The 27434-nt window shown below is 42.8% G+C and overlaps 1 protein-coding gene across 2 annotated transcripts in view; it reads right to left on the minus strand.

The window, feature by feature from the left end:
• LOC118391185 (nuclear receptor-interacting protein 1-like) overlaps positions 1-21723 on the minus strand; it is a 59614-nt gene extending 37891 nt beyond the window's left edge. For both annotated transcript variants that reach the window (XM_035782302.2, XM_035782303.2), the window contains exon 1: positions 21429-21723. The gene's annotated coding sequence lies outside the window, so the exon portion shown is untranslated. The remainder of the gene's footprint in view (positions 1-21428) is intronic.
• Between the last annotated feature and the right edge of the window lie 5711 nt (positions 21724-27434).

Consider the following 27434-nt stretch of genomic DNA (forward strand, 5'->3'; position numbering starts at 1 on the left):
CAGAAAACGTGGATTCATGGCAGCATTCGCGCGAAACTGAAAGCGCAATCCACTGCTTTTAAATCAGGGCAAGGTGACTGGAAACATGACCGAATACAAGGCAATCAAACAAGCTAAGCATCAGTATAGAGACAAAGTGGAGTCACAATTCAACGGCTCAGACATGAGAGGTATGTGGCAGGGTCTATAGTCAATCACGGATTACAAAAAGAAAACCAGCCCCGTCGTGGACCAGGATGTCTTGCTCCCAGACAGACTAAACAACTACTTTGCTCGCTTTGAGGACAACAGTGCCACTGACACCAAAACCTGCGGACTCTCCTTCACTGCAGCTGACGTGAGAAGAACATTTAAACGTGTTAACCATCGCAAGGCTGCAGCCCCAGACGGCATCCCCAGCCGCATCCTCAGAGCATGCGCAGATCAGCTGGCTGGTGTGTTTATGGACATATTCAATCTTTATCCCAGTCTGCTGTTACCACATGCTTCAAGAGGGCCACCATTTTTCCTGTTCCCAAGAAAGCTAAGGTAACTAAGCACCGTCATCATGAAGTGCTTTGAGAGACTAGTCAAGGACCATATCACCTCCATCCTACCTGACACCATAGACCCACTCCAATTTGCTTACCTCCCCAATAGGTCCACAGACAATGCAATCGCAACCACACTGCACACTGCCCTAACCCATCTGGACAAGAAGAATGTGAGAATGCTGTTCATCGACTACAGCTCAGCATTTAACACCATAGTACCCTCCAAACTAGTCATCAAAGCTCGAGACCCTGGGTCTCGACCCCACCCTGTGCAACTGGGTACTGGACTTCCTGACGGGCCACCCCAGGTAGTGAGGGTAGGTAACAACATCTCCACCCCGCTGATCCTCAACACTGGGGCCCCACAAGGGTGTGTTCTGAGCCCTCTCCTGTACTCCCTGTTCACCTGACGACTGCGTGGCCATGCACGCCTCCAACTCAGTCATCAAGTTTGCAGACGACACTACAGTGGTAGGCTTGATTACCAACAACGACGAGACGGCCTACAGGGAGGAGGTGAGGGCCCTCGGAGTGTGGTGTCAGGAAAACAACCTCACACTCAGCGTCAACAAAACAAAGGAGATGATCGTGGACTTCAGGAAACAGCAGAGGGAGCACCCCCCTATCCACATCGCCGGGACAGTAGTGGAGAGGGTAGTACGTTTTAAGTTCCTCGGCGTACACATCACGGACAAACTGAATTGGTCCACCAACACAGACAGTGTGGTGAAGAAGGCGCAGCAGCGCCTCTTCAACCTCTGAAGACTGAAGAAATTTGGCTTGTCACCAAAAGCACTCAAACTTTTACAGATGCGCAATCAAGAGCATCCTGTCGGGCTGTATCACCGCCTGGTACGGCAACTGCTCCACCCACAACCGTAAGGCTCTCCAGAGGGTAGTGAGGTCTGCACAACGCGTCACCAGGGGCAAACTACCTGCCCGCCAGGACACCTACACCACCCGATGTCACAGGAAGGCCATAAAGATCATCAAGGACAACAACCACCCGAGCCACTGTCTGTTCACCCCGCTATCATGCAGAAGGCGAGGTCAGTACAGGTGCATCAAAGCAGGGACCGAGAGACTGAAAAACAGCTTCTATCTCAAGACCATCAGACTGTTAAACAGCCACCACTAACATTGAGTGGCTGCTGCCAACATACTGACTCAACTCCAGTCACTTTAATAATGTAAAAATGTACGTAAAAAATGTATCACTTTAAACAATGCCACTTCATATAATGTTTACATACCCTACATTACTCATCTCATATGTGTATACTGTACTCTATACCATCTACTGCATCTTGCCATCTTTATGTAATACATGTAACACGAGCCACTTTAAACAATGCCACTTTTATATGTTTACATACCCTACATTACTCATCTCATATGTATATACTGTACTCGATACCATCTACTGTATCTTGCCTATGCCGTTCTGTACCATCACTCTCATATATTTTTATGTACATATTCTTCATTCCTTTACACTTGTGTGTATAAGGTAGTTGTGAAATTGTTAGGTTAGATATCTCGTTGGTTATTACTGCATTGTCGGAACTAGAAGCACAAGCATTTCGCTACACTTGCATTAACATCTGCTAACCATGTGTATGTGACAAATAAAATTTGATTTGATTTAATATTCATTCACCTGTATAATAGGTGCAATAGAGATTTATCATTCATATAAATTATTACCATTATATTGTTCTGTAGTTAGATTGGTAAAAACAAAGTCATGGACTTAAGGTGGATTTAACAAGTGACATCAATAAGGGATTATAGCTTTCACCTGGATTCATCTGGTCAGTCTATGTCATGGAAAGAGCAGGTGTTCCTAATATTTCGTACACTCAGTGTAAAGTATATCTAAGGGTGTCAAATAAGTAAATTGATAAACGCTGTATGTTAAGCTTGTTTTAGCTGATTTCATGGGGCTACAAATGACAAACAATCCCTTCCATTTAGGACTTATTTTATTGAAAACTGTTAGGAGAAAATATTATTTTATTGTACTGATCAACAACATTTGCATAGAAGAAGCAAGCTCTTCTTTTATAAAAGTGTGCACTCTTTCTTTAAGAAAGGGATGACGTCATTCGTGAGGCAGAGCATGGCTGTGGAATCTGACTTTGTGGCTAGTGAATTAGTTATGGGCTTTTTGGTTAGCCAACTCATTTGGATCCATTCACATAACAGACCTAGCTCATTTGGCTCCCAAATGGCTCTTTGAATCAAAATGCAATCGACCTTACAACCATGAATAAATTGCAAATCTCCAATGTAAAGCCCAAAAGGTAGGCTACCGTTATGTCAGATCGTGATAAGCGGGTTCAAATACGTTTTTACCTGGACAAATATTTCCTATGATGGTGCCACATCTACTGTCAATGTTTGTGTATGGAGATTGCAAGGCTGTGTGCTCGATTTTATACACCTGTCAGCAATGGGTGTGGCTGAAACAGCCGAATCCACTAATTTGAAGGAGTGTCCACGTACTTTTGTATATATAGTGTACCTAAGTTTCGGTATAATGTGCAATAGAATTTGAGAATAGGATGACTTCCCTAGCAGGTCTCAAACCCAGTCCACCAACATCAAATGCCCTAACCGCTGTCCCAATAAGGGATATCTCTAGGGCATGTGCTTATTGGGTTAGTATAGTTAGGCCCTGTCCAGATGAAACCCAAACCCTCCTACCTAGGCACTTGTGTAGACCTGAAACAACATGTTAGGTCTAAACAATAGTGTGAATGCACTTTGAAGTAAATCTCAGCTCTGTTAAAAATACACTCAAGAATTTTTTTTATTGATAGTCATTCAGGAGTATCATGAAAACAACTTAATATGCCCCACCAACATTAGACAACTATACAGGAAGCCCTTCAATTGTTTAAATAAGTAAATAAAATCAATGATTAGAGAATAGTCAGATTAGTTTAGACCTGACACGGACATGGTGACGTAGCAGGACGATTGGGGTAACATAACCAGGAGGTTGTGAGTTCACATCCTTTTTGCGGACAATAATAATTACTGTATAAATGAACATGCACAATGCAATCATGTATGTCAAAGTGTGTCAAATATGTAAGTTGAAGATGTGTATGTTAAAAGTGCTGTGTGTGATTATCCCTTGCCAATAGACTAAGAGCTATGAATGGATCCGTGGTTCACCAATCAGGGTTGGCTCGGCAAGAGTAACAAGACATCTTGTCATGCATTTTTCTTTGGACACAAATGTTCTTGCAACATTCCAATGAAACGTGTTTAAACCATTCATATCTTATGTTCTTAGAACATGGCAACCATGTTTGGTGGGACGTTGATGGAAAATTCTCCAAACCCAGAGAAAACAGGACACATTTATTTCAGTAGGCAAGTCAGTTAAGAACAAATTCTTACTTTCAATGACAGCCTTGTGGGTTAACTGCCTTGTTCAGAGGCAGAATGCCCGATTTTTACCTTGTCAGCTCAGGGATTTGATCTTGCAACCTTTCGGTTACTAGTATAATGCTCTAACCACTAGGCTACCTGCTGCCCCCACATGAATGAATATCTTATGATCCGAAAACATGGCAACCTGGTTCTGGGTAAGTTCTATTTGACATTAAGGGAATAGTCTCTTGGAAACATTACTTGCACATCACAGGAATATTCCTATGAAAACCTTGACCTAATGACACTCTTAAGGGAACATTTGTTGTTAGCTGGGTACATAACAGGAAATCCCAGACTGTTTTCCCCCCTTCACTTCCAGGCTGTTGGCACAAGGACTCTGTACTGGTTCTTCCAACAAACATCCCATTGCTCTCTCTTTTAGATATCTGACAGCTCTTAAGGGGACGTCCTCTAAAGTTGTGGGAACATTTGTTGTTAGCTGGGTACATACCAGGAAATCCCAGACTGTTTTCCCCCCTTCACTTCCGGGCTGTTGGCACAAGGACTCTGTACTGGTTCTCCCAACAAACATCCCATTGCTCTCTCTTTTAGATATCTGACAGCTTTGTGTTGAATCATCAGCTGAAGAGGTTGCCTCTCTAACTAACTTAGAAAGGGGAGAAGCCTCTAAACAGTTGGCAGTCGATATGAACAGGCAAACCATGGTGACTGGCAGGAATGCTAGGTCATGGTGAAGAAATGTGACATTTACATGGGTAAACAACACCATGGTAGGGATGAGGATTTTAAATAATTTCACTATTAGAATAGTATCATACATTTTTGGCGGGTATCCGGATATTAAGCACTGCTGTGCGAGGGTAAGGCTGAGGCTTGCGCTCTATTAGTGCAGCTGGGGAGGTGCCAGTGAGATGGGAGCGAGCAGATGGGGGCAGACAGCCAAGACTACCTAACTTGTAGCAGCCACTATGTTATTTATCATACCATATAACAGTGCCTATCTTGACTGGAGTAGCCAAGAGAAGTTTGCTAGGTGGGCTAATTGAGGCCATATTTTATGCCAACGGCATCCCTGTTGGTTGCTCATTGTAGCCTACTCCTTTAGCTAACTTTGAATTCTGTAATGTTATTCCATCTTACATTGTGTTAGTGAACTCTCACTACACTTGCTACAAATTGAGCCGCTTTGATTGGCCAACATAAACAACAAGCTTCACACATGAAGACTACCAGACAGCTCCAAGTCTTTCTTATGGGGGGCACAAGTCTTAAAAACTACATTGGAAATTTTTATTTATTAAATTGATCATGGTATATCCTTGTATGTAATAACATCACATTAATATTTTATTTTAATTTACAAAAAGTATTTTCAGTTAAAATAAGCCTATACATTTTTTGGGCCGCAGAAATGAAAACTCACACTAGTATTGGTGCGGCAGGTGGCCTAGAGTGGTTAGAGAGTTGGTCCAGTAACCGAAACGGTTGCAAGATTGAATCCTCGAGCTGACAAGGTAAAAATCTGTCATTCTGCCCCTGAAGAAGGCAGTTAACCCACTGTTCCCCAGTAGGCTTTCATTGTAAAAAAAAATGTGTTATTTAACTGACTTGCCTAGTTAAATAAAGGTTAAATAAAAAATAAAAAGTATTTGAATACTAACGTCCGTTCGGATATTCAAACAACTGTACACATCCCTACACCAAGGTTCGCTGAACCAAGTCCTCCTCTCATTCTGTACTGTCATACTAGCCAGTCATTACTGCTACTTTCACCTGGGTTGGAAACTCAACCTAAGCCACTGTAAAGCACACAGAGGCAGAGCACTGCTCCCTTTCAACATGATGCACAGTGCAGGTCAGCCAGCTTCATGGAATAGAGCTAATATTTGCACTGCACCAAGAGATGCTGTTTCAATATGTGAACTAGAAGGAAATGCGGGGTGGACTTTTCGCCTTTAAAGCTAATACAACTTCCAGGAATCTCAGTGTTGTGTGTGTGCGTGTATCAGTGTGTGTGTGTCAATGTGCGTGTGTGTGTGTGTGCCAGGTCTGTGTTGGGGGGTGTAGTAGGGGGAGCAGCAGAGAGAGACAGGCCTAGCCCCCCTGCGCACCACCGGCCCAGCCCTCTCCCCTGCAGTTCCCTTCATGCCTGACCTTTCATGACTGTAATGTTATCACATGTCATACGCAGGCAGGCCTGCTGGAAACCATTTTCTAGAGGCACCATGGCGGCTGTAGCCCCCTCACTAAACACTGCACTGGTACTGGCTGGAGAGACCAGGCCAGGCCTAGCTCTGGATCGAACTGGTTTACTGCTCAGTATGTTTCACCTTCACACAAATATAGAAAAACACACAAATGCCACGCACATGACACACACACACACATGTAGACAGACACACAGTGACATATGAGTGTCCTCAGGGACTCTTGTTTGGTGACATGAGCAACAAACAGACTCCTCAATTAGTGGAAGGTGCTCTCTTACCGAGACAAGTTCAGAGGCTAGGAATAACAAGCAAAGGGAGGCAAGACTACTTTCCAGAGCAGTGTGTGTGTGTGTGTGCATGTGAGAGAGAGAGAGTTAAGAGCTAATCCTACACTACACACTCCATGTATAGCTCCCCACTTCAGGACATGACTCTGTTGTGTTGTTAGTGCCACTGCTTAATGAGGTTGCTGTTAGTGAAACATCTAATTACCACTAGCTATCCTAGGACGGTTATCAACAGTTACAAACAGTGGAGAAATTGGCTCTGTGTTTATTAACATGATAATAATCACAAATTTCAATATGACAAAAGTATTCTCAAACTGTGGAGGATGAGAAGCCTAAAATCAGACTGGGGTGTGGAACCTCTCTTCTATAATGCCTAGGAGATTCATTACAAGCAGTTCTGTTCCACATAGTGAAATATGAATGAGAGCTACCGGACTGTCTGAACATTGAATTGGTCCATAAACAAATCCAATCCAAGGATAAGCCCTGATTTCAATTCCAAGGTTCCAGCTCAGCAAAGTCAGGCAATTATTTTCTAAGAAAATATTTTGTCAAGTCAACCCCTGCTTATCCTGTTTTGTCTTTTTGGAGACATAAACAATGCCAAGTGAATTAATAAATTTGTGTTGAAGTCAATACCAATAACTTATAGTGACGGTGGTGTATTTCACAGGGTTTAAATGGGTATTAGGTTTGGGCGATGTCAACCTTTGTCCTATCATGATTATGTACTTATAAGACATTGTGATATTGATGATATCGCCCCCTATTCGCCAACCTTTTTTCCCCTGTGAAATATTTGAAATAAAACAGCTAAAAATCACTTTTAGGCTATAGCTCAAAATCGCATCATTCAACTGGACGAATCATGAAGAAAGATAATGTTGTTGAAAGCTTGGACAGAGGCTAAGTGCAGGCAAATCTTTTCTAATATTCCTTTCTGGTGGAGCTTTAGCATGAAACAGGTTTGAGTGTGTCTGTCTGAGCACATCACCAAGCAAAGTGACAGTCAACTAATGAGGAACAGGCTGTCTTGCCGATTTAGGTTATAAAGCATGGGCTGGATAGAAGCAAAATCTACCGTCTTCTGAACTGGATAATAATAGTTTATTTGCCTAATCCTCCGCTCTTATTATCGTTTGTTCAATGTCTCATCAAGCTGTAATTGAGTATAGACTCTGACTTTCAAAAAGAACAAGAAGGAAAGTGGCAACTTTCGGACGGACACTCTTAGGCTATTCGAATATTTGGGAAATAGGCTACTGTTCATAACTTTTACTTGTCTTAAAGCTTTTATGATTGGATGGGCCATTTGGTTTTCAACCTCGCATGGAGAGATTTCTCCGACCCACACAGATAATTTCTTTCTTAATAAGCTGAAACTAATTTAAACCTGTCATTCGATTTTTCTATTGGCTATTGATATTGTATGTCCTCGCTCATTAATAGTCCTCTGGCTACCTTACATTTTTAGGCTATTCAAATAACTTTTTGAGATGGAACTCCGTTGGATTCATTCATTGTTTGATCAGGAGAAAGCCATACATGCATGAAATGATGAAAGCGTAGCCTAGCTCAAAGTACTATTTATTGCCTATCGAATGGAGATAGAAGGGAATATACGTCTTTTTTACTGCTAGACGCGCGATAGTTAAGGAGTGTCCGTAATATAGCCTATATTTTAAAAAATGAATAGGTTTAGGGTATAAGGCCTACGCATCCGACATTGTGCTGCTTTGGTGGAATTCTCTCTCTCTCTCTCTCTCTCTGGCCTACATTCCCCTCTTGCATTCTGTATTTAACATATTAATTAAAATAGGCTATAGCAAATAGGAATAGGCAAATTAATCGGAATGTCTCTTGTATCCGACTATGGCACCAGTCAAGTTCAAATAGGCTAAACCATCATCTGTCACATCACAACTTCGTCACAATCAACAATGGCTGTCAATCATTGTCGATGGCTGGCAATCATTGCCGATAGAGGATACTATCGTAATATCTTCCAACACTAATGAGGATGCGAGAGGAATCAGCATGAGCTGGTGTTGCTCAGTAGTCAATCTCCCATAGTATCAATGGCCTTCATAATTTAGCTCCTCGATGTAGAATGGAGATTGCCTTGGATGTAAGATGATGACATCAGACGAAGGCTTAGCTTACACACTGACTGATAGCACACACACACACACACACACACACACACACACACACACACACACACACACACACACACACACACACACACACACACACACACACACACACACACACACACACACAACGCTCTTAGAAAAAAAGGGTTCAATGGGATAACCCTTTTTGGTTCAAGGTAGAACCTTTTTGGTTCCAGGGATGTAGAACCCTCTGTGGAATGGGTTCTACACGGAACACAAAGGGGTTCTACCTGGAACCAAAAAGGGTTCTTCAAAGGGTTGTCCTAAGGGGGTAGCCGAATAACCCTTCTAGATAGCACCTTTATTTTTAAGAGTGTACTGCTTGACCTATCAGTTATTACATAACAGGGGAATCCAGAATCAGATGACAGTTGTTTGGAAATACAAACGATATGCATAGTTACCGTTTCAGGGGGAGTAGGCATCAGTATTGTCCCATCACCCATCCACCAGGAGCTAGCTACCACTGAACACAGACAACTGCACTGTAAATACCTTTACCTGAATGTGATGAGGAGGGAAGGATTCTGGGAGAAATCTGGGATATTTTTAGACAAATAACAAGCTGAGGTCAGAAGAAGAGAATGCAAAGAGCTTCATTTCTTCTGAGTGTGTGTGGCTTGACTGGCTTGGCTTTGAGCTTGTCAGTTTTGACTGCAGTAATCAAATGCTATTACTAGAGATGAAGGGGAGAACAGAGGAGCTTATAGGAGGTGGCAGTACTTCACAGACTCATACACTACTGTAGGCCCTCCGTGTGTATGTGTTTCTCTGTAGGGTGTGTAGTGTATATGTGTGTGTGTGGTGTGTGTCTCTGTGTGATGTAGGGCTGAGGAATGGTGAGGAGAGACCTCAGCGCTCAGCTTGGGGCGTATAATCTATGGTTCATTTGCAGCTTTTCTACCCTGTATGACAAGCCGTTTACAAGACATAGCCTCTGCTGCTGACCCAGTTCTGAGTGGCTGCCTCTGCCTGTGTCTCGTGACAGCCAGGGCCCTGCATCCCTATCAGGCTCTGCTCGGCTCTCCTCCCTCCTCTACAGTCTAACTGATGATAACTCTGCCACTCTCTGCCTCCGTGAACTGTGGGAAAAAATAGGTCGCCCTGACCCACTTTTCTTTCTTTCTTTTTCTCCCTGAGACTGTGCTAGGAGTTCTGCAGAGTATGATCAAGGGAGACAGAGAGAGAGAGAGAGCGCAAAGGGGTGGGGGAGGGAGACAAGGAGAGGGGGGTAGAAAGAGAGACAAAGAAAGAAAGAGACAAGAGACTACCCTCATGAGCGCTAGTGTTTGTGAGACCTCGCTCCTGTGGCCTTTGAAGCAGAGTTGACCCTTATCAGCTTGGCCTGGCCTGTATGTACAGTAGGAAGAGCAATCCTCCCACGCCTTCATTAAACAACTACCTACTGCTCCCAGGGCACAAACACCAGCCAGTCTACTGCATTCACATGCATGCATGAACGTATGCATGCACACACACACACCCATCCCACCCCTACTCAGCTCGGAGGTGAACATTTGCTCATCTGTTACTCAGAATGTTAAATGGGATCATTTGCCTTATTTAAAACAGTGCTTTTTTACTAATTTATTATTAACGCCCGTACAGGTAGGTATGACATGCCATCGGACAAGAATAATTAGTAGTATTTCTAGCCCCTCAATGTAATACCTGACACTGTAGCTCATGGTATCACCACCATTACACAATTCTTCATTAACCAGCATTCAGTCATGAATGAGTTCTCCCCTGAATTAGCCATGGTTTTCAGTTAGCTGTAGTGACAACAGCAGCAGATAACATGACAACAACTCAAATGATCTACATTTGACATTTTTTCTTGTCATAATTTTTTTGGGTACTAGATCCCATGGGAATCAAACCCACAACCCCGGCAATGCAAGCACCCTGCCCTACCAACTGAGCCACACGGCTTTTGAAAACAAAACGCAGTGCACTAAATTGGGAATAGGGTGCCAATTGGGACACTACCCAACAGGCACCAGTGTATGAGGGATTGCATGTTACTTAACGTCTGTAACGCAATAAAACATATTTAAAAACAACAACAATGTTCAAGGCACGTCAATGGTCTAAAATACAAAACTGACACTGTTTGAATTGATAACGGTTAGGAGAATCCAGGACTGGTATAATGTGAGGCAGAACGAATGTCAGCCAGAGACACATGCATGTTGCTATAAAGGCAATTAGAGTACCAAGCGACAACACAATTATCTGCTAACGTGATCATTCGTTTTCACAAAGCACTCAGCGATAACTCGTCAAACATATTGATTTTACCCAGTGGTGGGTAAATGTTAGAATCCCTAGTTCAGCCCATGTCTCATCCCAGTGTGGACAAGCACCCGAGTAACACCGGTGGAAGCAGCAGCGCATTTGCTATGTGGTTGCATGTGAACTGAATAGCATTAGCCGTTGCCTGATATTCTACGTTAAAAGCAAAGAGAGCAGGTTGACCCAGCGCTAAACTTTCAGCTGCAGAGTGCTAAGCCTCTGCGTGTTAATGGTGACCTACTGTGCTGCTGCTGCTAATACACAGACCTGATGTAGCCTCAGAGACACAGTCATCATCATGAACCCTGCTACTGCTTCACTTTCCCCTACGCTTGGCCTATCCTAGCTCAAAACACTGGACAAAAACACAAGACACCCACAACTGATGTGAATGAGCAATGTCAGCAGGTGAGAACAGAGGAACATGGCCTTATTCTCTTGTGGGTGATTGTGTGTCAGATAGGTTGATGTGGCCTCTGATGGTTGACATTCCCTAGAAAAAGTTAGTAAGTGGAACAGTCTAAACCTGTTTTTGGGGTGTAGGTCAGGCCTGATCTCATAATCACCAAGGTCAATGCTGCTGAATGGAACGGCAGGAGGCTTACACAAAGAGATAGAGAGGGAGGGAGAGAGAGAAAGAGAGAGAGAGGCCTGGCTTTGCTAAACCACATAAAGACACAAGTGTGTGTGTGTGTGTAGACCAGGACTGTTCAACACTTCTGTTTTACTTAAGTAAGTTAGTATACACCTGTTGTTTAACCAAGCATGTGATAAATAAAATGTAATTTCATTTGATCCGTTACTGATGCTAATGTACAGCTTGTGTAACATGGTTCGTCTATACCAGAGCTGTTCTATGTCGGTCCTGGTTTTTGTTTCTGCCTGGAAGTTAATTGCAATCACCTGGTGTCCCAGGTCTGAATTAGTCCCTTATTAGAAGGAGAGGACGAAAAACAGAAGTGTTGAACAATGCAGAGTGACAAAAAAACAGAAATAATAGAAGAAAAAAATGATAATAACACAAGGAATGAGTAACACTAACTTGGCTATGTACACACTGCACCAGTACTGAGACGATGAGCAGGCTTACCAGGTAATTGAGGTAGATATGGACATACAGGTAAAGTGATAAAGTGACTAAGCAACAGGATAGATAATAAACAATAACAGCAGCATATGTGATGAGTCAAAAGAGTTACTGCAAAAAGGGTCATTGCAGATAGCACGCGTAGCTATTGGTTAACTATTTCATCCATTAAAGTCTAAGCCGCTTTATTTGGCACTTGACGAATATTTTCGTCTGAGCACGTCCCTGATTTAAATATACTTGAGATGTGCGTTAGCTACTCAAATGCTAGCCCCATTCCCTGACATGTACGGTGGAGCAAAAAAGTATTTAGTCAGCCACCAATTGTGCAAGTTCTCCCACTTAAAAAGATGAGAGGCCTGTAATTTTCATCATAGGTACACTTCAACTATGACAGACAAAATAAGGGAAAACAATCCAGAAAATCACATTGTAGGATTTTTTTATGAATGTATTTGCAGATTATGGTGGAAAATAAGTATTTGGTCACCTACAAACAAGCAAGATTTCTGGCTCACAGACCTGTAACTTCTTCTTTAAGAGGCTCCTCTGTCCACCACTCGTTACCTGTATTAATGGCACCTGTTTGAACTTGTTATCAGTATAAAAGACAACTGTCCACAACCTCAAACAGTCACCCTCCAAACTCCACTATGGCCAAGACCAAAGAGCTGTCAAAGGACACCAGAAACAAAATTGTAGACCTGCACCAGGCTGGCAAGACTGAATCTGCAATAGGTAAGCAGCTTGGTTTGAAGAAATCAACTGTTGGAGCAATTATTAGGAAATGGAAGATCTCACCCCGTGGGGTCAAAATGATCACAAGAACGGTGAGCAAAAATCCCAGAACCACGCGGGGGGACCTAGTGAATGACCTGCAGAGAGCTGGGACCAAAGTAACAAAGCCTACCATCAAAAACACACTACGCCGCCAGGGACTCAAATCCTGCAGTGCCAGATGTGTCCCCCTGCTTAAGCCAGTACATGTCCAGTCCCGTCTGAAGTTTGCTAGAGAGCATTTGGATGATCCAGAAGAAGATTGGGAGAATGTCATATGGTCAGATGAAACCAAAATATAACTTTTTGGTAACAACTCAGCTTGTCGTGTTTGGAGGACAAAGAATGCCGAGTTGCATCCAAAGAACACCATACCTACTGTGAAGCATGGGGGTGGAAACATCATGCTTTGGGGCTGTTTTTCTGCAAAGGGACCAGGATGATTGATCCGTGTAAAGGAAAGAATGAATGGGGCCATGTATCGTGAGATTTTGAGTGAAAACCTCCTTCCATCAGCAAGGGCATTGAAGATGAAACGTGGCTGGGTCTTTCAGCATGACAATGATCCCAAACACACAGCCCGGGCAACGAAGGAGTGGCTTCGTAAGAAGCATTTCAAGGTCCTGGAGTGGCCTAGCCAGTCTCCAGATCTCAACCCCATAGCAAATCTTTGGAGGGAGTTGAAAGTCCGTGTTGCCCAGCAACAGCCCCAAAACATCACTGCTCTAGAGGAGATCTGCATGGAGGAATGGGCCAAAATACCAGCAACAGTGTATGAAAACCTTACAGAAAAAGACTTAAATAAAACGTTTGACCTCTGTCATTGCCAACAAAGGGTATATAACAAAGTATTGAGATAAACTTTTGTTATTGACCAAATACTTATTTTCCACCATAATTTGCAAATAAATACATTAAAAATACTAATGTGATTTTCTGTTTTTTTTTTCTTCTCATTTTGTCTGTCATAGTTGAAGTGTACCTATGATGAAACTTACAGGCCTCTCTCATCTTTTTAAGTGGGAGAACTTGCACAATTGGTGGCTGACTAAATACTCTTTTGCCCCACTGTAAATACAGTTGCACAAGCTGCTGTGTGTTTGTGCAGCGCTACTGCTATATCTTGACATGCTAACAAGGTATACAAGCTGAGGGTTACTCATGGGCTACTAACCCTACATGTTAAACCTTCTATTAAAATGTCTGTCTGACTGTCTGTCTGTATGAAAAACACCTAGGTTACATACTGAAAATACCCCTTTTACGTTACCCAGTTCTGTTATCACTCATGTATTACCTTAGAAAATACAGATTTTCCGTCCACTTTGTATATGCGTTGAGCTCATAAAGCCTACTTTATTCCATAAAAAGAACTTAACATCTAATTAACCCTTGAGCCAAAGTCCTATAACCTCAAACTAACTACATTTGTGGAGATAGAGAAAGGGGTAGAGGGGAAAGAGGGAGGCGGAGAGAGAGAGAAAGAGAGAGAGGAGAAATACTGAGTGAGTGAGAGATTGCTGCCTAATGTATCATTACACACTTCATGGAAATCTTAGAGTTTCATTGGGACGTGTTAATGTGGTGTTAACACAGAGATCAGGTTGCTCCATTCACTAGGCAGCACATATGGCAAATACATCAGAAGGGCAAAAATACTATAATGACTGAGTAAAAATACTCTGAAAAGCAGTCAGCATCTAAGAAAGCGGAAGTATGGCAGGAGCAGGTACAGTTTAAAGAGTGGGACAGCTGCAGTAGCCGAGAGGACTGACTCAAGACAACTGTAATAACATGAATCCTGCAAGGACATGAATCACTTTAGTCACAGACTGACCTTCAAACTGACATGCCCTGGGATCAGTGATCGAGATGTTGACTAAACCTGCCTGACCTGCCATTGGCTGCCATTACAATAAAGCATGCAGGGCCCAGGGCTCAGGCGGGACTAGTGGGGCTTCATTTTGCTTGCTCCAGCTCAGATCATGACAGGAGTCACCCGAGGGGTAGAGACTAGAGGATGCCTGGCTCTAACAAGTTGACCTCCACCATGTTCAATCGTTGACTGGTTTGATTGGCAAACAGGAGGACAACACCCACAGCTGCATGCTCTGCTTGCATGCTACAGTCAGTCAGTCAGTCACCCCACGCACCCTCTTAGTCATGTTAATGTTGGGTGAAGTGTGTCACATGATTACATCTCCTTCTTCTGAAAAATTTTACTTTTCAGAAGAGGGGGGGGGGCTGCTAGATATTTACTGGCCAAATCCAGGTTAAGGAGAACGTCAGAGTATAAGCCAGCAATCTTCTGGTCACCAGTCCATTCTCACTAAGTAATAGGTCATAGCGCTTGCCTTCCCTCCTCTCTCAAATGGCCTCTCTCTCTCACGCTGCACAGGGCAGGCAGAAAAGCAGACCTTGATTGGGATGCACACAACGACTGCATTAGTATCACTACTCTACTAATGAATGTACCTACCAGGTGAATCCAGGTGAAAGTTATGATTCCTTGTTGATGTCACTTATTAAATCCACTTCAATCAGTGTAGATGAAGGGGAGGAGATAACTTAAAGCCTTGAGACAATTGGGACATGGATTGTGTAAGGCTGCCTTTCAGAGAGTGAATGGGCAAGATAAAATATTTAATTAAGTGCCTTTGAACGGGGTATGGTAGTAGGCAGTGGTGGGAAAAGTACATAATTGTCATACTTGAGTAAAAGTAAATATATCTTAATGGAAAATGGCTCAAGTAAAGTGAAAGTCATCCAGTAAATATATACTTAAGTATCAATAGTAAATGGAATTTCTCAAATATCAAAAGGAAAAGTATAAACCATTTCAAATTCCTTATATTAAGCAAACCAGACAGCACCATTTTCTTTTTTTCTTTTTTATTGCCGGATAGCCAGGGGCACACTCCAACACTCAGATATAATTTACAAACAAAGCATTTGTATTTAGTGAGTCCGCAAGATCAGAGGCAGTAGGGATGACCAGGGATGTTCTCTTGATAAGTGTGTGAATTGGACCATTTTCCAATCAAAATGTAATGAGTACTTTTGGGTATCAGGGAAAATGTATGGAGTAAAAAGTATGTTATTTTCTTTAGGAATATAGAGAAGCAAAAGTAAAAGTTGGCAAAAATATAAATAGTAAAGTAAAGTACAGATACCCCCCCAAAAATACTTAAGTAGTGCTTTAAAGTATTTTTACTTAAGTACTTTACACCACTGGTAGTAGGTGCCAGGCGCACCAGTTTGTGTGAAGAACTGCAACGCTGCAGTGTTTTTCATGTTCAACAGTATCCCAAAGGACATCCAGCCAACTTGACACAACTGCAGGAAGCATTGGAGTCAACATGGGCCAGCATCCCCGTTGAATGCTTTCGAACACCTTGTAGAGTCCATGCCCTGACGAATTGAGGCTGTTCTGAGAGCAAAAGGGGATGCAACTCAATATTAGGAAGGTGTTCCTAATGTTTGGTATACTCAGTGTATGTGTATGCGACCAATAAAATGTTATTTGTCTTGAAAAATACTATTAATCGATGTGTGAGAGGCTATGCATGTTCAGGCAAGATATTGTAACGTCATATGAACTCTTGTCTGAAAAGCAAGGGGCTTCATGTTACATTTGTCATGTATAAAGTATCACTCCAAAATGTAATAACGCATTTACTGGTATGTAGTCAGTAGGTGAATAAACCATTTAGGATTCTTTTGTTTTACCTAGAAGCTGAAATTCTCGTTGGTTTTATGTCATAGTCCATTTATCTCTCAGTAGCATGTCTGTGCAGTAGGCTATACTGTAGATCTCCTCAAACTCCCCACAGCACAGCCACCTGCACAAGGTCCCCTGTTGCCCAGCAACAGCTTGCCTCATCACTAAAAGCCTAAAAGAGCTCACAAATGTTATACAATTACAGTTGGTGGTGTGGAGGTGTTGGGGAGTACAGTACACAAACGGGATCAGGTTGTTTCTACAGCACTAAAACGATAAAGGATGTGTGTGAAAGAAGCACCGACTGACTGACTGGGGAAATCCCAGCTAGCAACTCTTACTACCACAAACAGACACACAGTCACTGTGATGTCATCATTATCCGACTCCCTTTGAACTTGACCCTAGCCCTGTTCTTTCATCTCACTTGCAAAGTCTTATGACTCAGATTTCCGTCTGCCTATAGTGTCAGACAACAAGGTGTGCGTGTCTGTGTATGTGTGAGCGTGGGTTGACATATATTGACCGCCACACTGTGAACTCTCTGGTCGGTGCTCTTTCTTGGTCTTGGAGTATTACAGCTAACTACTCAAGGGATAACGTTTTACACCATTTCAATTTTCCCGAACGCAGCCCTTCTTGAGGGAAATAAATCAGACACAATCCCACAGCACATATAGTATATGCACCCCTCCACCCCCTCCTTTCCTCTCCTGTCTTCCTGTGCAATATATCAATCATTCATTAATCAACTCTGAAAACTCCTCTTTAGTTAATTACTTGGGAAATTTAATTTCAAACGAAAGCTTTTAAAAGAGAAAGATATAAAGTTACCGGGATCTCTCTGCCCCCTCCTTATCCAGGGGGCTAGGCTGGGGGCCGGGGGGACGTGTGCTGCTCTGCGCTACTTTACGTGTTGTCAGGAAGTCACATATGCCCATGTTTAAAGCAGAGGCAAGCCGGGCAGGCAGCGTTACGTAAAGCCTCCCCCTGCACAGGCTTACTGCACCAGACGCTGTGTCCTTGCCTGGGCTGCTTCAAGGTCCCAAAAGGACAGGCTGCTAAGAAGTTGGGAAGGACAGGGCCCCTGTGATAGGCTGGCTGGGAGGGAGCGCTGTGCTGGGACTGCGCCTGCCTGCCTGCGATGGCCTTGGACTTTGAATTCTTCGCCAGACAGACTCATGCATCAATCCCTCAGCTTACAAAGACAAGCCACTAACCTTCACAAGGCCAGGGACTCGTCAGCAATGAGTGGCATTTTCACTTAGCCTGGACAGCTTCTCTCTCCCCAAGCTCTGAAATCTGCTCTGCTCTCAGTCCCTGCACATAACCTGGTTAAAATAAGACAGTTGAGTAACACTCCCCTAAGGCCGCAAGAATCCTGTGGTGTTTCTGACATCCTAATCGGACTTTGTGACTTGTTGTGCTAACCTTTAACCTCCTAGCTGTGCTCTTCTGTGTTGCAGCAGGTAGCCTAGCGGTTAGAGTGCTGGACCAATAACTGAAAGGTCGCTGGTTTGAATACCTGAGCTGACAAGTTGAAAAATCTGTTGATGTGCTCTTGAGCAAAGCACTTAACCCTAATTTGCTCCAGAACAACTAGTTACAACTAGTGTATACTATTGTATTCGTGAGTGTCTGATCCTGTTTAATTTGCAGTGCACCCACACTCTACCTGGCCAGTAAAATGTGCCTGTTTGTGATAAAGTAAGAAGTGAAGAGACCTTCTCCCTGCTGCAGCAGCCACACACATAGGATAAGCTTTCTGCTGTACCTCCACAGCCTGAGGCCACCATCTCTACTTCAGGAGCAGGGAGAGAAAGTCAACTCTGCCCTACTCCTCTGTTGTGACCACACTAACCAACCCAAGGAGACAGTTAGGTCTTCTCACATCACCCTGTAGGTTTGGGCTTTATATCCACAGTTCAGCAGTAGTAAGGCAAAAGTATGTGTTTAATAGTAGCACTGTTCTGCTCTCTCGTTGTCCCTGCTTTATTGATCGGCACAGTTAGGTTCCACAGCTGTTGTTTCTGAAATGGGGTGCAACGTTTTCGTGTGGGTGACATGCTTCATTTATCTGACCTGCATCTCTCCCTCTCTCTGTGGATCACTTTGGGAGTGATAAATAATGTACTGCAATCGCAATCAGTAACAATCAATGTGTGTGGATAATTGAGAGGCCCTGTCAGTGCTACAAGGCCAGGGTGCGGGGGGATGGGGGGAGTGAGGTGGGGGAGTGGGGCTGCCTCCTGCCTGCTCCAGCCTCCTTCCATCTTTCATCCCTCCATTTCATCACTCCACCCTGCCTGCCTGCCTTCAGGAGCCACAGCAATAAAGACGCATTTAGCTGCTCCTGCCGTGTCATCAAAATGAGTCCCATTGACTTTGGTTCTCTTCCTCCCTACTGCCCTCTCCCAGATTGGAAAAGACAGCCTAGGAGAGTTGGAGTGATGGTGTGAAAGCATGATCGACATGACAATGTATTTCAACTCCACTAATTCACCATCTAAGCCTACTGTTAGAGATCAGAGTGTATTTTACCCAAGCAACATGTCTAATGAGTAGCCACTGAATGACCACACTATAGTATTGTACAGTTAAGAGGTTAGTCATTGCAACACAATCAGCATTATGATTTAATCTACAACAACCTAAAGGCCTGATAGTAAATACTTGACTCCGACCACACGTTCATAAGGCCTACACAGACCTATCATGGACACACTATGACACCTGTCATACCCAGTAGTTTACAGTATGCAGATAGTTGACAAATGACCTTACACTGTCCTGAGACATGAGACTGAGTGTAATCCAAACACAGCTAGCTCGTTTCAGTGGCTCAGCACACAACACAAGCACACACATAGGAATGGATGTATGCACACACGCATATGCACACACACTCTAACAGTATAGGCCTATAAACACCTTCCTCTACAATTGCATATTTCTTTGACCATTAATATACAGGGTATATACAGGTAGATGAATGTATTGTCCTGAGAAGACAGACCCTTGTTCTGTCAGACCAGGGTCCAGAGTCCAGTATTGTGACCGTTCAGCAGACCTAACATAATTTGCATATTTGTCATTTACATATCTTCTGATTCTGTGGTGGGATACTGCACATCAATCATCATCAGTGGCTCCTTAGACAACAACAAAACAAGTTGTGTAAAGTACAGTACACTAGCTCAGTAAAGGAGGAAGATGGCTGACATGTGCACCACATTATTGAAGACAGATGATTCAAGAGAAAGGCTATGTTAAATGTGGAGGTTTTAGTTATCTATGAGTACAGTACAGAGCACTATACGCAGTTACCCTTGAACATCCTGTACAAGATCAGGTCAAATAATTAAGCAGCTTAAACACTTCACAAAAGGAGGACTAAAAGCCAGAACCCCAGACAGACAGAGTATTTAAACTTTTTAAAATTCAGACAAGTTCACTTCAACAAAGCTCAGGCCTATGTTTGACTAATCCACCCAAGTTTGCTGTAAATGTACACATATGAATGTGCTGATGTGTTCCAAATCATGATAAGTAAACAGCTTTGTTGTTGGAGGGAAGTTTAGCCAGGGTGGCTAAGGCTAAGCACACCTGAACTAACAGTGTGTTCCTGCCCTCTCGCTCCCCTGTGACTCCCCCCGGCCAACCTTCAGCCCCTGACCTTTTGTCTCTCCACTGATCCCATGGTCAAAAGAAACAAGATGACATCTTGTGATGATTACTCCAAACCAGTCACTGTTCCAAACCCTGGAATAGTTCAAATCCAGTCTACCTGTCAATTGTCATTAGCCTACTACTTAGATTGTGAATTAAACCATAGCAAAATAAAGATGATCTAACATGTAGATAACAACTCCATCAATAATAATAAAAGAATGAAGCAGTAGTAATACAATGACACCAGTACATGCTGTGTAGAAATCCACAAGGCTAATGTACAGTCTGGTTTATGAAACATTTGTGTCACTTTCGACAAGGAATAAGGAAGCACAACATATTCATTGAGAATCATCAGCAAGAGTGAATCCAGTTTAAATATGAAGCATTATAATGCATTTAAAATGCTAGACTCCACCACACAAAACTCTGAAATTATGACTAATTTGGATACAATGGAGCACATTACGAAAGAGCCAGGCTGATGCTGACAGTCATACAGTCATAATATCAATAGCCTACTGGGCCTATTTACTAATGTTCATAGAAATACTTTTCATTATCTGTATCAGTAGGTAATGGCTATACACCTGGTTACTTAGTAGGCTACTAGTCCTATGCAGCATTTTAATGCAGGTTAAACTGAACAGATATCTGTGGCCTATCATTTAGTATAAATGTTATACGTAAACTAGACTACAGCGAGGACAGTGCAACAATTGTAACACCGTAACAACAAACACTGTAACAACAATTTCACACTCTAACGACAATGCAAGAATGTGACAAAAATACGGAATAACAAAGTAGCCAGCACGAGCAAGCTAAATGATTCATGTTTGTGGCATTAGATGTTGGCGACAAAAACATTGGCTCTTGCTATGGCAAATATTAAATATAAAATGTCTACGTGCGGTGATTCGTTTTTTTTTGGAGGGGTAGGGGGGGTTGAGAAGGAAATCAACTCAAACTGGCTGTAATGTATCGTTGATGCCATTTAACAAAATGGAAACGACACTACCACCACAGCACTGGCTGATTTATTCCGATTTCTTTACGCAGCGTCCACACCGCTATAACCAGTATGCGCCCATAGACTCGGGCTCGGGAGATAAACATCATTCAATCCATGAAAACATCGTGTAAACATGTTAAATCCATGACACACACCCCGTTTGTGTGCTTGCGGATTTTACAGACTCATAATAATTTCACAGCCTATTCTGTACATTTAGCTCGGCACGTAGCCTACCTGCTTGGGTTTGTCTACACCGCTGGCTGGCAGTGGACCCCACTCAACCGAAAAGCCGCATCATTATTCGACAGGAGGAAATCCATCCGATAGTCTCAGTTAAAAGGTCGCATTTCTCTAACGCGCATTAATGATGAAAAATGAATATCAAACGGTAGATTTGTTTCAAAACGATTTGGATCGAAGTAATCAGGCTCTGCGACCTGTAGTCGAGTCTGACGAATTGTTTATTCTCGGAATCCCCTTGCTCCCGAGAACTCAGCAGAGGCGACACTCCTACTCTCTGCCGCTGACACCACCCTTAAAGGAGCAGTGGCTTTAGCAACCTATTCCTGCTCCTCTCCGAATGTACTGTATCATTAGACTTCATTATAAACTACTTATAAATACAATACAACTCAAATGTTGCATAATTATAATATTTTTTATATTAGTTCATACTTTTGTATTTAAACTTTATTTAACTAGGCTAGTCAGTTGTTAACAAATTAATTACAATGACGGCCAACCCGAACCTGGACAACGCTGGGGCAACGCTGCCCGCCCTATGGGACTCCCAATCACGGCAGATTGTGATACAGCCTGGAATTGAACCAGGGTCTGTACTGACGCTGAGATGCTGAGCCACTCGGGAGCCCTAGTATACACATGGCTAATTTCAAATAATATCAATTAATTAACTTTCTATAAACTGGGTTTACTTACAAACCCTGAAGGACAGAAAGGATATACAGTGCATTCGGAAAGTATTCAGACACCTTGACTTTTTCCACAGTTTGTTACTTTCCAGCCTTATTCTAAAAATGATTAAATAGTTTTTTCCCCTCATCAATCTACACTCAATACTCCACAATGACAATGCAAAAACAGGTTTTCTTGGGTATGACGCTACAAGCTTCACACACCTGTATTTGGGGAGTTTCTCCCATTCTTCTCTGCAGATTATCTCAAGCTCTGTCAGGATGGTTGGGGAGTGTCGCTGCACAGCTATTTTCAGGTGTCTCCAGAGGTGTTCGATCGGGTTTAAGTCCGGGCTCTGGCTCGGCCACTCAAGAACATTCAGAGACTTCTCCTAAAGCCACTCCTGCGTTGTCTTGGCTGTGTGCTTAAGGTCGAGCACTCTGGAGCAGGTTTTCATCAAGGATCTCTTTGTACGTTTTTCCGTTCATCTTTCCCTCGATCCTGGCTCGTCTCCCAGTCCCTGCTGCTGAAAATCATCCCCACACCACCACCATGCTTCACCTTCGGGATGTTGCTAGGTTTTCTCCAGACGTGATACTTTGCATTCAGGCCGAAGAGTTCAATCTTGGTTTCATCAGACCAGAAAATCTTGTTTCTCATGGTCTGAGAGTCCTTTAGGTGCCTTTTGGCAAACTCCAAGTGGGCTGTCATGTGCTTTTTACTGAGGAGTGGCTTCCGTCTGGCCACTCTACCATAAAGGCTTCCAAACTTCTTCCATTTAAGAATAATGGTGGCCACTGTGTTCTTGGGGATCTTTAATGCTGCAGACATTTTTTGGTACCCTTCCCCAAATCAGTGCCTCGACACAATCTTGTCTCGGAACACAATTCCGAGACAAGACAAGTCCTCGTGGCTTGGTTTTTTCTCTGACATGCACTAGCTCTGGGACCTGATATGGACAGGTGTGTGCCTTTTCCAAATGATGTCCAATCAATTGAATTTACCACAGATGGACTACAATCAAGTTGTAGAAACATCTCAAGGATGATCCATTTCGAGTCTCAAAGCAAAGGGTCTGAATAGTTATGTAAATAAGGTATTTCTGTTTTTAAATTTTAATTAGTTAGCAAAATATTCTACAAATATGTTTTTTCGCTTTGCCATTATGGGGTATTGTGTGTAGATTGATGTGTAGATTGATGAAATTATTTGAGCCATTTTATGATGATTTTTTAAACTTTCATTTAACTAGGCAAATCAGTTAAGAACAAATTCTTATTTACAATGACGGCCTACACCGGCCAAACCCAGACGACGCTGGGCCAATTGTGCTCCACCCTATGGGACTCTCAATCATGTGACAGCCTGGATTTGAACCAAGGTGTCTGTAGTGACGTCTCTAGCTCTGAGATGCAGTGCCTTAGACCGCTGTAATGTAACAAAATGTATTCAGGTGTCTGAATACTTTCCAAATGTACTGTATATGCAATTTAGCAGGCCCTTTTATCCAAAGCGACTTACAGTCATGTGTGCATTCATTTTATGTATGGGGGGTCACAGGAATCAAACCCACTACCCTACATTACGAGCACCATGCTCTGCCAACTGAGCTACAAAGAACCACATTATAGGATGACATCAAGTGAAATTGAATGGAAATATTCCAATCAAAAAATAAAATAATTTGCACAGGCGATTTATTATGGTACTTTGTGAATTTATACTATTACTTGGCCTTAGTTCCTTTTTTCTGTGGCATGTCGTGACAATCTCTGTGGTATCTACTGTGATGGCCCACAGACAGTCTTCTATCTCATCTAGCCTTGAACAAAATGTCTCAGAGAACCTGGGGAACATCTCCGTGTTCTGTCATGAATAAAAACACAACAACATAACCTACTTCTATTATGCACAGCCCTTCTTCCAGGGAAAATATTTTATTTTTATTTTCAGACGGGGGGTGTTGAGGGTGGGCAGGTGTGATGGGCAGTGCAGTTGTCTCCCTCCTCACTGATCTTTTATTATCTTTATCATTCCATGTTATTGGCTTTTTTTAAACAGGACGCACACATACACTACCGGTACTACCATACATACATACATACATACACACAAGCACGCACACATGTGCATGTACATGTGCAAACACACACACACACACACACACACACACACACACACACACACACACACACACACACACACACACACACACACACACACACACACACACACACACACACACACACACACACACACACACACACACACACACACACACACACACACACAGACAAAGCTTCAGCATTTAGGTAACCAATGGATACTATGCCTGGTAACCAAATGTAACCTCACCATAATGGTTATACAGCTATTAAATTAAATGTCAGTTTTATATACAGAACTGACACTCAACTTGTCGCTGAGGTAAATTGTATAGCACTTTACAAGGTCATTGTTCACGACAAGTCTTACCTTTAGTTTGCATTTTACAGTGTAACTGAGGTTAATGGAGGCCTCATAGATTAAAGTTCAGTCCAAACTGGCACTCATATCAACCTTGTATTCACTCAGTTGATGGCTAGCACTGTCTGACTAGATACTACACTTGAAACAGGCGTAACTCTGATATCCTTATGTGAATAAAAATGTATGCAAATGAATTGTCTAACTAAATGTGCACAATACATCTAGAATCTTCTTCCTGACCACTGAGAGGGCAGACTTTAGGTTAGGGGCAGCAAACTGCCTCAGCAATTTAAACAGTATCTCGTAACCTCTGTCTGAACTTAAGTGACCTTTCATCTTTGAACTTTGACCTCAAATGCCACATGAATGGAGACATAATATCCTCCCTTTCATTCCTTCCCCCACCAGAACTCCCCTGACCTCTGCCCCAAAGCTTTTCACAGAAATGTGGTTCAAAGAACCACCAACTTTGACCCAAGGGGCAGGACAGCCTGCGGCTGTTTTTGTGGCCAATTAAGAAGTCTGCTGGTAAACAGAGTAATACTGGAAAAGAATCACACACAAAACAAAGTCTCTGGTAATAGACATGATGCTTTGTATGATACATTCTACTGTGGAAGTGGCGAGGGTGAAGTCGATCAGGGCAGTCATAAGGATAACCGTGACGTTAGTGGGAGTGTGGCAAACATCAAAAGACAGAAAAAAGGAGAAAGTATGAGAAGTTTAAGGGGGCTGATTAACAAGGCATTTAAGAGCCATTTGTAAATGCACTCTGATGTTTTACAGGACACACTAGTTACAATCTTGTTAACACCCAACACACTGGCTTGCTCTGTCATGCAGAACACTCAAAAGTGTTAGGTTTAGATTTTGTATCATGGGACATTACCAAAATAATTGTTAAACCAAATAAAGCAATACAAGAATCCTGAATAGCTGATGTGATACAAAACAATAATAGATTCATATAAAAAAATACAATAAAAATAAAAGGTGGAAATCACAAAGATAATTGGTATTCTTGTGTAGAATGTTATTAATCTTTCTCTAACAAAGTGCTTACTCATCAACTAATTCAAACTTAATGAAAGCATTATATTATAAGAAAACCCCACAAGAAGCTATCAGTGTTAAAATGACAAATTGTTTCATAAAGGTAACTAGCACGGTTGTTTTCCATGTCTAAATGTGGAATTTCTCATCATTATAACATTTTAGTAATTTAGCAGATGCTCTTATCCAGAGCGATTTACAGGGGCAATTAGGGTTAAGTGCCTTGCTCAAAGGAACATTGCCAGATTTTCACCAACTGGTCCAACGCTCTTAAATGCTAGGCTACCTAAATTCCTCCATTAAATACTTGAAAATAGCCATTCAACTGTGATTAACCTTCCACTTGAGGAAGGGATCAGTGAGCGGTTACTGGGGCAGATTAGCATCCGAATCTCTGGATGAGATACACAGGAGATTTGATTTTTTTATCATCCAGGAATTAAATCAAATCAAATCAAATATATTTATACAGCCCTTCGTACATCAGCTGATATCTCAAAGTGCTGTACAGAAACCCAGCCTAAAACCCCAAACAGCAAGAAATGCAGGTGTAGAAGCACCGTGGCTAGGAACAACTCCATAGAAAGGCCAAAACCTAGGAAGAAACCTAGAGAGGAACCAGGCTATGAGGGGTGGCCAGTCCTCTTCTGGCTGTGCCGGGTGGAGATTATAACAGAACATAGCCAAGATGTTCAAATGTTCATAAATGACCAGCATGGTCAAATAATAATAATCACAGGCAGACAAGTTGAAGCTGCAAGGAGTCATCATGCCAGGTAGTCCTGAGGCATTGTCCTAGGGCTCAGGTCCTCCGAGAGAGAGAAAGAAAGAGAGAATTAGAGAGAGCATACTTAGATTCAGACAGGACACCGGATAAGACAGGAGAAGTACTCCAGATATAACAAACTGACCCTAGCCCGCGACACATAAACTACTGCAGCATAAATACTGGAGGCTGAGACAGGAGGGGTCAGGAGACACTGTGGCCCCATCCGATGATACCCCCGGGCAGGAAGGATATAACCCCACCCATTTTGCCAAAGCACAGCCCCCACACCACTGGAGGGATATCTTCAACCATCAACTTACCATCCTGAGACAAGGCCGAGTATAGCCCACAAAGATCTCCGCCAAGGCACAACCCAAGGGGGGGCGCCATCCCAGACAGGAAGATCACAAAAGTGACTCAACCCACTCAAGTGACGCACCACTCCTAGGGACGGCATGAAAGAGCACCAGTAAGCCATTGACTCAGGGTTAGAGGCAGAGAATCCCAGTGGAAAGAGGGGAACCGGGCCAGGCAGAGACAGCAAGGGCGGTTCGTTGCTCCAGAGCCTTTCCGTTCACCTTCACACTCCTGGGCCAGACTACACTCAATCATATGACCCACTGAAGAGATGAGTATTCAGTAAAGACTGAAAGGTTGAGACCAAGTTTGCTTCTCTCACATGGGTAGGCAGACCATTCCATAAAAATTGAGCTCTATAAGAGAAAGCCCTGCCTCCAGCTGTTTGCTTAGAAATTCTAGGGACAATTAGGAGGCCTGCGTCTTGTGACCGTAGCGTACGTGAAGGTATGTACGACAGGACCAAATCAGAGAGATAGGTAGGAGCAAGCCCATGTAATGCTTTGTAGGTTAGCAGTAAAACCTTGAAATCAGCCCTTGCCATGACAGGAAGCCAGTGTAAGGAGGCTAGCACTGGAGTAATATGATCACATTTTTTGGTTCTAGTCAGGATTTATTTAGTGCTTTATCAAGTAGCCGGAAAGTAGAGCATTGCAGTAATCTAATCTAGAAGTAAC

This window comes from Oncorhynchus keta, chromosome 12 (assembly GCF_023373465.1).
Source record: "Oncorhynchus keta strain PuntledgeMale-10-30-2019 chromosome 12, Oket_V2, whole genome shotgun sequence".
In the NCBI taxonomy this organism is placed as follows: domain Eukaryota; kingdom Metazoa; phylum Chordata; class Actinopteri; order Salmoniformes; family Salmonidae; genus Oncorhynchus; species Oncorhynchus keta.